The sequence below is a fragment of the Podarcis bocagei genome (assembly GCF_964188305.1).
Source record: "Podarcis bocagei genome assembly, chromosome: 9".
NCBI classification, from domain to species: domain Eukaryota; kingdom Metazoa; phylum Chordata; class Lepidosauria; order Squamata; family Lacertidae; genus Podarcis; species Podarcis bocagei.
In genome coordinates, this window is record NC_138134.1 from 17,637,834 (window position 1) to 17,650,498 (window position 12,665).

The following is a 12,665-nucleotide window of genomic DNA, read 5'->3' on the forward strand; positions in this document are numbered from 1 at the left end:
AAGAAATGTTGTCAAAAGCTTTCTCTGCATCCACAAATATCAATACTGCTTTAGTGTTTATATTCACTTCTAGTTTTTCCAAAATATCTATTATATTCCTCACATTGTCTGACAAATGTCTTCCTGGGAGAAAGCCTGCTTGGTCCTTATGAATCTCTTCCATCAATACTTTCTTCAGCCTTTTAGCCAAAATGTCAGCAAAGATTTTGTAATCCACATTAAGTAACGATATAGGGCGGTAGTTCTTAAGCTGAGTCTTTTCAGTCTCTGTTTTCGGTATGAGTGTAATATAAGCTTCTTTCCACGATTCTGGTGCCTTTTCCCCCTCTAAAATTTCATTGCAGACTTCCTTGAGAGGTTGTAATAACCACTCCTTCAAAGCTTTGTAGTATCTGGAAGTCAGCCCATCCGGTCCTGGAGATTTGCCCAGTTGCATGTTTTGAATGGCACCTTCTATCTCCTGTTCAGTTATTTTCTGATTCAAAGCTATTTTACTTTGATGAGAATTTTTTTGTAATCCATGTTTCTTAAGAAATTCGTCTATGTCCAATTCTTTCTGCGGCCCTTGTGAATATAATTGTTTAAAATATTTCTGGAAGCAGTTTCTAATTTCATTTGGGTTATAGATGTTCTTTCCTTCCACTTCTAAGTTTGTAACCGTGTTTAATTTTTGTCTTTTCTTGATTTGCCAAGCCAATAGTTTACCACATTTATCCGCTGATTCAAATGTCTTTTGTCTCATTTGTTTAATTTTCCATTCTATTTCTTGATTCATTAATTCCATATATTGTGTCTGGTATAACTTAATTTCTCTCAAAATCTCTTGAGACTTTGGTTTAGATCTTAATTTCTTTTCCCCTTCTTTTATCTTTTCCAAAATCTTGTCCTTTTTCTCATTTTGGCTTCTCTTCTTTATTGCATTTTGTTGTATCAAGAATCCTCGCATAACGGCTTTACTTGCATCCCAGATTACTCTTTTTTCAACATTAGTCTTTATATTTATTTCAAAATAGTCTCTCAAAGTTTTTTGGGCCTTTTTATATACTTCTTCATCTCTAAATAAGGTGTCATTCATCCTCCATCTGAAGGAATCAGCTGTTGTTAACTTCATCTCCATCCTTACAGCATTGTGGTCGGAGCACATTTTTGGGCAGATTTCCACTTTCTTTATCTTTGGTGCCATCCCTCTAGTAACCCATATTTGGTCAATTCTAGTCCATGTCATTTTAGCTTCAGAAAAGAAAGTTCCCTCTCTCTCAAGAGGGTTCTTTGTTCTCCAAATGTCAATCAATTCCATGTTTTCAGTCATTTCAAAGAAAGTCTTTGGTAATCTTCCATCTTTAGAGACTACTTGTCTTTGCGCTTTATCCATAGTTGTAGATACTACTCCATTCATGTCTCCCATCAGAATTAGATTGTAATCCAAATAGTCCAATAAAGTCTCATGCAGCTTCTTAAAAAAATCAGATTTCCCCTCATTCGGTGCATAAATTCCTACAATCAAAAATTTTTCTCCTTGAACTTGAATTTCAATTGCCAAAAATCTTCCTTGTTCATCTTTAAAGATCAATTTTGGTAGCAATTTTTCCTTTGCATAAATCACCACTCCTCTTTTCTTAACTTTATCAGATGAGATAAATTCTTGTCCTAATCTTTTGTTGATAAGTAATTTTCTATGTAACCTCATCACATGTGTTTCTTGTAAACAGAGCAAGTCCAATTGTTCTTTTTTCAATATGTGAAAGACATTTTTTCTCTTTCGGGGAAGGTTCAAACCGGTTCCAGCTTAGAAGTTGCAGAGCCATGATGGGGTTATTTACTCCCCCCCCCCCACTGCTCCAAGTAGTTGTTCTTCTTCTGTTGGTAGTTTCAGTCCAAATGATAAGTTCGCTATGTCTATGTCTAGTATTCCTTTTCCTGATGGAATTGGTTCCACTCCAGATTCCACTTCTTTCTGAAGATCTTCTTCGTGGTCTCTCAGAAACTTGTCTTTATCACTCACTGTCTTTATTCTTATTTTCCTTCCTTTATATTTGAAGGATAAGCCTTGAGGAAATTCCCACCTGAAGAGCATTTTGTTCCTTCTCAGTAAAACAACCAGGTCTTTGTAGTAGGTTCTTACATCTAAAATATGCTTCGGTATATCCTTAAAGATCTCCACGAAGGAGTCTTCAATTTCTAGAGTTCTTTGATAGTGCAGATTCAAAATTTTGTCTCTTTCTTCTTTTGATCTTAAAGTTATCAGACAGTCTCTTGGCTTCTTTCTACTTTGTCTTGTGCCGAGTCTAAATGCAGTCACTATCTTAAATTCTTCCTTCTCTAGCTCCTGTTGCCAAAAATCCAAGAATTCTTTTGTAAGGAAGTCCACCAAGTTATCCTTCTCACTTTCAGGTACCACTCTAATTCTTAAATTTCTCTCTTTTCTATGCAGTTCGAGCATAGACAAAGTCAACTCATGGTCCTCTAATTTCTTATAGACTGGTGGTATCTTCTCCTGGGTAGCAGTTGCAATACCCTTGGCTTCCTCTGCAATCTTTCGAGTTGTGGCCGATTCCTCTAGAAGTTTTTCAATAGACTGTGTATTAGAGTTCACCTTCTTTCCCAGTTCATTAATGCTTGCAGTATTCAAGTCAATTTTTGCTGAAATCTCAGCCACTTGTTTATTAGTTTCTGCGCCTTGTTTAATTGTTTCAGCCCCCTGTTTTGTCAAGAATTCCAAGGATTCATTAATTTTACAAAGTGCTTGTGCCACTGCGTCAGATGACATAGCTTTTGATTTTGTTTGCACAGCTGCAGCTGCTACTGTGCCTCCAGATACTGAAGCCCTTCGCTGATGTGAAGTGTCAGTCTTGTCTGCCAGACCTAGTGGTTCTATCATCTGCCATAACACTCTCACACACAGCCAAGGTCGATCTCACGCCTGTAGATTTGTTTTAAAAAGGAAATTTCCAGTGGTTTAGCTGCTGATGTCTTAATTGTTACTGTTACAACAAAGTCTCCTCTAGGGGGAGGAACTTCCAGCTTCACTTTACAATTTTAGCAACAAAATGTCTCCTTTAAAAGTCCCCAATGTCTCAGAAAAGGCTACAGTTTCAATTCCAAGATTATTCCAAGCTCAAAACAGTCCAACGATACTGTATTTTTCACAGAGTTACATCAAACGTCAATTTAAAGAGATTTTCCTTAACAAATTGACAGCCCTCTAGTCGGCTTCCCTGTCAAGGCAGTCCATTCCCAGGGTTTAAGACAGCAGATAAATTTTCATTCTTTCCTTTTCAAGCAGGTATATAAGGTACATCTTCAGCCCCCTCTGCTCCTGCATGCAAGAGGGGGGTTGCTCTTTTTGATGTTGGATTTACTCGTTTTCAAAGAATAGTCCTTCCTAAGTTACAGCTTTGCAGTCTCTTTGCTTTGATCTGTCTGCAGTCCGGAAAGGCAGACTTCCTTTTTATGCCTTTCCCGTTTCAGTACCAAATTTCTTTTAAATTTATTCTGAATCCAGATAAGTCTTTAAAACCTACTCACGGGTAGTTGCTTTTAGATCCAATTTTCAGGAAGAAATCAGCGCTCTCCAATAATGGCGACGTGGCTTTGCTCCACGGACTGGGTGACGACTCTCAGCACCGCGCCACTCACCCGCTGCTGTTCCGGAGCCTTTAAAAAGGCTTCTTGGTTTTTGGGGGGCGCAAAGGTGCCCACCGAGTCTCCTCGCTCACAGGCTTCACCGACTGTGATTTTTTAGGGTCCCCGCTTCGCTGTAGCGGTAAGACCCGAACTCGCGGAGCAGACTGCCTCCGGAGCTCAGAGGGAAATCTGCCATGAATCGCTGGCGCTGACCGGAAGTCCAATCTCCTCAGGAAGTCTTGCCTGGGTGCCTTTGTTTCATATCTTTAGGTGATGGGCAAAAATGTTTGGCTGATTAACATTTCATGGCATTTTTAATATGTTAAAGATGCAGCACAGATGGAGGTGTGGTGGGAGTAATGGCGACATGTATCATATGTGGTGGACATGTGGGAAGATCAAGGTGTTCTGGGGCTTAATTTTCGAGGAGTTGAAAAAATGTTTGGAATAACTTTTTTAAAAAGACCAGAGGCATTTCTGTTAAGCATTGTTGGCAGGGACATCCCGAAGGCCTTTAGGGAGGTATGTCCCTAAAGGGAGGATTAATATCTGCTATGATGGTTTATTTTGTTCAATTAACTAGCACAAAATACAAAATCTAGAATTTAATCTTAATTTTAATGCACACACGAAAGCTCATACCAAGAAGAAACCTAGTTGGTCTCTAAGGTGCTACTGGACATATATATATATATATATATATATATATATATATATATATATATATATATATATGCTTTCGTAGATTTTCACGGGTACAGGAATGTAGGTTTTGGTGTCTTCGGGTGTCTTCCCGTGTAAGAGTTGGGGTGTCTAGGCGACGTTTCGACGAGGTCTCACTCGTCATCTTCAGGCTGGTGCTTTCGGCTTCTTGTTACTAGAACAGAGCAGGATCTCAGTGTTTGAGTTCCTATAAATACTGTTGAGGGGGTGTGGTGTATAGCCTCCAACGTTCTGGGCAGAGAGGAAGTTCCTAGGTTAATGTGCCTTTTCTTCTTTTGTTCATTAATTACTTGAGGGATATCTTGAGTGATTACTTGAGTGATATTCTGAGTACCACTTAGGAGGGTCATTAGGTGTGGATTAGTTACTAAAGCTTTCGTGTCTTGACCTCTTGACCTTGTAAAGAGTTTTTCTGAGAAGATGGCTGTACTGCACTTAGTTGTGCTCTGGCTTGGCTTCGTGTATAGGGGCGAGCTGTGGTTTTGTGCCCTGTGCCAGCCAGATCTGTGTAGGGATTGCAGGGGGGTGCAGCATCCGGAGGTGCCACTATGGTTTGGCTACTGGATGGTGTCTGTAATTTATCTGTGGAGAGGGTCTGGGTTTGGGTCTGGTGTGGTTGATTGGAGATGGCGTTCTGTGTGCCTCTGGTTCTGGTGTCGGTTTTTGTGGGGAGGGCTAATTTCCAGATGTCTGGCAGGCGGGACGTGTCGTCACGCTTGTTCATGTTGTGAGGGTGTTTCTCTATCTCGATGGCTTCCATGATTATTCTCTTGTGGTGATGTTCCATGTTAAAGAGCAATTTGGAATCTGCTCAAACACTGAGATCCTGCTCTGTTCTAGTAACAAGAAGCCGAAAGCACCAGCCTGAAGATGACGAGTGAGACCTCGTCGAAACGTCGCCTAGACACCCCAACTCTTACACGGGAAGACACCCGAAGACACCAAAACCTACATATATATATATATATATATATATATATATATATATATATATATATTTCTACATCAGACCAACACGGCTACTTCCCTGAATCTAGAACTAAGTATATTCAGAAATGGATTGTGAACAGCACTACCTTGGCTCTTTGCAGATACGGGATCCTTTGACTTCTGGTTGCCATGCCGCTGCGTTTGCTAGTTGAGCTCTTGTTTTGTTTAGAGACACCAGGGTTTACATGCAAGGAATTTCTCAGAATAGGACTCAGAATGCCATGTTCTCCAGCATTTCCCAACCTTCTTCTTTCATGCAATTTTGTAATGGAGAAGAAGCAGAAGAAGAAGAAGCAGAAGAAGAAGAAGAAGAGGAGGAGGAGGAGGAGTTTGGATTTGATATCCCGCTTTATCACTACCCAAAGGAGTCTCAAAGCGGCTAACATTTTACTTTCTCTTCCTCCCCCACAACACTCTGTGAGGTGAGTGAGGCTGAGAGACTTCAGAGAAGTGTGACCAGCCCAAGGTCACCCAGCAGCTGCATGTGGAGGAGTGGGGAATCGAACCCGGTTCACCAGATTACGAGACTACCGCTCTTAACCACTACACCACACTACACACACAACACATGAAGTAGAACTTGGTGCAAGAAGGAAGAGCTGAGATTTCAACTTAGGGCAGTGTTTCTCAACCTGTGGGTCCCCAGATGATGTTGGACTACAACTCCCATCCTTCCTAGCCAGCATGACCAGTGGTCAGGGATGATGGGAGTTGTAGTTCAACAACATCTGGAGACCCACAGGTTGAGAACCGCTGGATTCAGGGCGGCACTGTTGGGCATTGCTGGGTACTTGCACAAGGACCCTCCCACTGCATGGTCATCATACCGCCAGTTCTTGCTGCTTGGCATCACCCCCTGTTTGCTCCTCCAGCTTTTCCCTTAAGTGATAGAGGGAGCAAGCAAGTGTGGACAAGGGAGAAAGAACATTGGTTGTCATCTGCTCATTCACTTCTTGCCCGTTGCCTGGACAGGGGAGTAGGCAATGGTGGCTGGAGAGCAACAGAACGAGGGGGTGGGCATATCATTAATCTAGACCCAACCTGAAATACCGTAATTTATTGAAAGTTTTTTTGGGGCACATGTCAAAGAGTTCTCTCCTCCCCACTTATAACAATTGTCAGGGCTGCCTCAGGTCTCAGCTCACAAAAGACCAACGCCAGGTTCTTCTTATATACAAGGATGTTTATTGCAGTTCATTATTGCTTCCACAACCGAGGCGCGCAGCCCCGCGTCTCTTAGCCTAGACGTTTGAAGTCCCCTCTGAATCGGTCCCGCCCCTACACCAGCTTAAGAGGCTTGTGCTAGTCCACCTCTTCCTGTCTTTCCTTTTCCGCAGGGTCTTTCTGCCCCCCTGGGTTCCTTCCCTCCTGCTTTCGCCCGACGCGGATTCCTCAGATGCCTGCTCCCCCCTCCTTCGTGCTTTGGGGGCAGGCTCCTCCTCCGGGCTCTCTCCATTTCCGCGCGCCTCCACATTTGAACTTGGCGCGCGTTCGCTACCCCTGACCTTCCTCTTGACACTTACACTACTCCCTGTACTACTCTCCGCCTCTTCCGGCAGGACGTCCTGCCCCGATCTCCTTCCCCTGTCTCCTTCCTGCTCCGCTCCGTGTGTCACACTGGGAACTCCACTCTCTTCACTTCGTTCCTGCTGGGAAGCCGGCCCCGATCTCCCACTCCCACTCGGGGTTTCCCTGCGGCTTCCCTGCTCCTGGCAGGTCCCCCCTGTGACCCCCCTTGGCCTGACTAGGGGCGCCCCCTTCTGGGAATCCTCCGATTCACTTGAGAGACTCATGGAAGACCTCAAGTCATTGTCATCCTCTTCCTCACTGTCCTGGGATTCTTCCCCATCGCTCTCCGTCTCCCCCCTCACCTGTGCCTCTGTCTCTGAACCCCTGACATCCATCCCCCCCTCGCAGCCCCCCCTTCCCCCCTCCCGCTGCTCGGGCGCAGGTTCCAGGGGCTCCGTCATTGCGGAGGTCGCTGCCGGACACAGGTCGTCGATGTCGATCTCCTCTGCTTCCAGTTCATTGTTTGTGTGCTCGAACCCATGGTCCTCTCCCAACATGTTCACGTCCTCCCCTCCCCCTGTTGCCTGGGTGGGGTCTGCTTGCCAAGGACCCATCCGCCACCTCGTGCGCCAGTCCTCTTCTGGTTGGTCGTCCCACCAGTAAGAAGGGTCGGTGTCCACCCCCGAACACGATCCCCTTGGAGGGCTCGACTCTGGCGTCGTCTCCTCTGCGGAGGAGAACCCTCGGAAGGTGCTGGCGGAAAGTGTGGGCGTAAAAAGCCAATCGTCGAAAAACTGTGCTGGCATGGGCCTGTGTGGGAAAAGGGCATGGAACTCGTCCTTGAGGAGGGGTTCGTCCAAAGCGTAGTCCGGCACCCAACTGTTGGCGCTGGCCGGGGCGCCCTCCCTGGCGAGAAAATATTCTACTCCCTCTTCCCCCCATCTCGAGTCCAGAATCTCTGTGACCTCGTTGATTGGTTCGTCCCTAGGTGACCTCCCCCTCTTGGGCGACTCTCTGCTCAGTTCTGGCGCCGTCCCTGACTCCTGAAATCTGTGTGGGGCCCTGTAAGGGGTGAGCACCGACCTATGAAAGACCGGGTGCATTCTGGAACCTTCGGGGAGGGCCAGTCGAAACGCTACGGGATTGATCCTGGCCTCAACTTGGTACGGCCCTAGTTGCCTGTGTCCTAGCTTCTTTTTAGCTAACGACTTGGCCGGCATTGCTTGGGCCGCTAACCATACCCAGTCTCCTACCTGGATGTCTTCCCCCTCCCTCCTGTGTTTGTCTGCCTGCACCTTATAGGCCTGTTTGGCTAGCTCCAAATGTCTCCGTAGCTCGTCGTGGACCTCTTGCAATTCTGCTGCGAAATGGTCGGCTTCCTGTGGCGCCCCCTCCCCCGTCGTTATGAGCCCCGGGAAGGTTCTGGGATGCCGTCCATTGTTAGTGAAGAACAGCGTCACCCCCGTCGACGCGTGCTTCGTGTTGTTGTAGGCAAACTCCGCCATCGGCAGGTAATCCACCCAAGCCGCGGGTCGCTGATTGGCGTAACATCTCAGGTACTGCTGCATGATCGCGTTGACCCTCTCCGCTTGGCCGTTGGTCTGCGGATGTCTCGCCGACGACAGGTTGATTTTGACGTGCAGAATCCCTAGGAGCTTCTGCCAGAAGCTGGACACAAACTGGCGCCCCCTGTCGGACAGAATGGACCGTGGCAAACCATGCACCTTGAACACGTGGTCGATGAACAGTTTGGCGGTCTGCTCCGCTGTCGCCACCTTCGCGCAAGGAATGAAATGCGCCATCTTGGTGAACAGGTCTACAACCACAAGTACCGCCGTCTTGCCTCGCGAACTGGGCAGATCAGTGACAAAGTCCAGCGCCACCCTCTCCCACGGTTGCAGTGGCGTCTCCAGCGGTTCCAGCAGTCCCGCTGGCTTCTGGTGCACTGGCTTGGACCTTTGGCATGTGTCACACCTGCCGACGTACTCCGCGACCTCCCCTCGCATCTGGGGCCACCAAAAGTCTCTGGCCACTAATTCCGTCGTCTTTTCCTTGCCGAAGTGGCCAGCGCTGGGTGCGTCGTGCAACTGCTGCAGAACCTTCGCGCGGAGATCGTCTCCCGGAACGTAGAGAGCACCTTTACGGGTCAGCAGGCCGTCGCGTATCTGGAACTCGTCGTCCTTCGCCGTGCCTCTCCGCACCTCTTCCATTTTGGACTGTGCGAACGGATCCGCCTGCAACGCGCGCCGCACCGCCTCCAGGTCCACGGCGGCTGAAGCGCACGCCCACGCCTGTGGTGCAAAAATGTGCCTGGCTGCCGCCGGTGCCGCTTCCTCGAGATACTGCGGTTTCCTGGAGAGCGCATCTGCTATGACATTGTTGTCGCCTGGGATGTACTCTATCCTGAAATCGAAATCCGCAAAGAACTCCACCCAGCGTATGTGCCTCTGGATCTGTAGCTTCGCCGTGCGCCAGTACTCTAGGTTCTTGTGGTCCGTGCAGACCTGCACGGTGTGCTTGGCTCCGATGAGAAAGTGCCTCCATGCCTTGAAAGCTGCGTGGATGGCCAGCAGCTCCCTGTCCCAGATGGTGTAGTTCTGTTCCGACTTGCTGAGCTTCCGGGAGTAGAAAGCACAGGGCCTCCAGTACCCCTGCGGGTCTTCCTGCAAGAGGACGGCCCCCACCGCTCTGTCAGATGCGTCAGTCTCCACCCTCATGGGCCTGCCGGGATTCACGTGTAACAGCTGTTCTTCTGATGCAAAGAGACTCTTAAGTCTTCTGAAGGACTGCTCCGCCTGGTCCGTCCAGTTGAACTTCTTCTTCTTGGAGCTGAGAGTGTCCGTGATAGCTGCCGTCTCCCTGGCGAAACCCTTGATGAACTTGCGGTAAAAGTTGGCGAAACCGACGAACCTCTGGACCTCCTTCCGCGTTCGCGGGCTCTTCCAGTCCAACACCGCACGGACCTTGGCGCTGTCCATGGCTAGTCCCCTGTCGGACAGCCTATAGCCCAGAAAATCCACCTCCGTCACGTCGAATTGGCACTTCTCCAGTTTGGCGTAGAGCCTGTGCTCCCGTAGCCTCTGCAGGACTTCCTTAACGTCGCTCTCGTGAGCCTCCGGCAATTCCAAGAAGATAAGAATGTCGTCGAGGAAACATACGCACTTCTTGTAGAGGAGTCCCGCTAGCACGTGATGCATAAAAGCTTGGAAGAAGTGGGAGCCATTTTGGAGACCAAACGGCATAACTCTGTATTCGTAGGTGCCCAACGGTGTGAACATGGCCGTCTTCCACTCATCACCCTCTCGCACGCGTATGAGATTGTATGCGCCGCGGAGATCCAACTTGGTGAAGATCTTTCCTTTCCGCACCGTCCCGAGCAGGTCGTCAATCTTGGGCATGGGGAAGGCTGCAGGCTTTGTTTTCGAGTTTATGAAGCGATAGTCCACGATCAGCCTTTTTTGGGGCGTGTCCTTCTTCTTCACGAAAAACACAGGACTGCCCCCTACAGCCTTCGATTCTCGGATGAATCCCCGCTGCAGGTTGTGAGCTATGAACTCCTTGAGCTCCTGCAGCTCATCCTCGGACATGGAATACAGCTTCGCAGTCGGTAGCGTTGTCCCTGGCAAGAGGTCAATTGCGCAGTCGTAGGGCCGGTGGGGTGGCAACTGGTCAGCCTCCTTCTCGCAGAAAACCTCCAAAAACCCCTTGTACTTGAGGGGTACAGCTTGCGCCATGCTGAGCCTCAGCTGCTGCCCTTCCTCTGGGCCCTCCTCCTCTTGACCGGTCTGGATGCAATGCTGCGCGCAGTAGGACGAGCCGAAGGTGAGCTGCCGCTGGTACCACGCCATGGTTGGGCTGTGCCGATCCAGCCAACTCATGCCTAACACTATAGGCGTGTCTGACAGGCGGGTGACGTTGAAACTGATGATTTCTCGGTGATTGCCAATCTGCATCACCATGGGTGGCGTCTGTTGCACCACCTGCCCACCCAGCAACTTCCTGCCATCCACCGTGACGACGTTCAAAGGCAGCGTGGCTGGTAGGAGCTCTATGCGATGCTGCTTGACGAAGTGCACCCCCACGAAGTCTGCGTTGCTCCCACTGTCAATTGTAATGGGGACTTCTAGGGTGCGTCCATTAGGTAGTTGGAGAGTTGCAGTGAGCAAAAGCGCTGGGGATTGCCCTACTGACTCGCCTGGCTGTGCCCCAGCATTTCTGCTTCCAGCCAGGCATTGTCGTTTCCCTGAAACTGCTCTTCATGTTGTGCTGCTGCAGTTACTGTTGCTAAGGCTGCAGTGTGCTGCCGGAGCCTCTGGGGACACTCTTTCGCCATGTGCGTCCCACTGTCACAGATGTAACACTTCCTGTTCCCTCTAGGAGGCTTTGTCTTGGCTGCTCCGGACACTGGGGCTCCGGCCGCTGACTGAGCCTTTGCACTCCCCAGTTCCATCGGTTCCTCCCCTGCCTGCAGCTGAGGTGAGGGACGCGTACGTCCTGGATCTCTGGGAAAGAAAGGAGGCACTCTAGACGGTGCGTGAAGCTGGCTACCCCCCTCATTGCGCCAAGGGCGTTCTTCATGGCGTACTCCAATGGCAAGCGCCCGCTGCACCACGTCTGCCAGGGTGTTAGGTCTGTCCCCCCTTGCCAGTTCGTCTTTCACAGGGCCAGAGAGCCCCTCCCAAAATAAGTCTCTGACAGCCAGAGAATCTTTCTCCCATCGCAGCACATTCAGCAAGGCGAAAAAGCGAGCATGGTACTGACGCACGGAAGCCTTGCCTTGCCTTAAACCATGGAGCTGCTGGCGTGCTACATCCACATCCACACTAGACTGGAAGCAAGCGTCCATGCATTTGATAAATTCATCAGAGTCCCTTCGAGCAGGGCAATCCTCGCGCCACAGATTGCGCAGCCAAGCCCTCGCTTCCCCATGCAAGTGGGACACAATGAAACCCACTTTTTCCTCCTCATCGTTAAAGTCGTCGCGAAGCAAATGCAACGCATATTCTACGTCTGCTCTAAAACTGGGGTACTGCTTCAGGTTCCCATCGAAGTGGGCTACCAAGTTGCCTCCTCTTCTGCCCAGTGCTACTCCAGCAGCTTTGGCCCCCGGGAACCCCACCTGGCATGCATGATCCCACCTGGCTTGCAGATCTTGGCACCGCTTTTCCGCCTCTTCCCCCCTCTTCTGGGAGATCGCTACCTCAGTGGTAAGCTGGGAGACTGCGTTGCGTAGCTCAGCTATCTGCTGCTCCATACTCATGGCTGCCAAACTTCGTGAGCTTTGCAAAAAAAAAATTTGCGTATCTTTGGGAGGGGACTTACTGTCAGGGCTGCCTCAGGTCTCAGCTCACAAAAGACCAACGCCAGGTTCTTCTTATATACAAGGATGTTTATTGCAGTTCATTATTGGTTCCACAACCGAGGCGCGCAGCCCCGCGTCTCTTAGCCTAGACGTTTGAAGTCCCCTCTGAATCGGTCCCGCCCCTACACCAGCTTAAGAGGCTTGTGCTAGTCCACCTCTTCCTGTCTTTCCTTTTCCGCAGGGTCTTTCTGCCCCCCTGGGTTCCTTCCCTCCTGCTCTCTCCTGAAGCGGATTCCTCAGATGCCTGCTCCCCCCTCCTTCGTGCTTTGGGGCCAGGCTCCTCCTCCGGGCTCTCTCCATTTCCGCGCGCCTCCACATTTGAACTTGGCGCGCGTTCGCTACCCCTGACCTTCCTCTTGACACTTACACTACTCCCTGTACTACTCTCCGCCTCTTCCGGCAGGACGTCCTGCCCCGATCTCCTTCCCCTGTCTCCTTCCTGCTCCGCTCCGTGTGT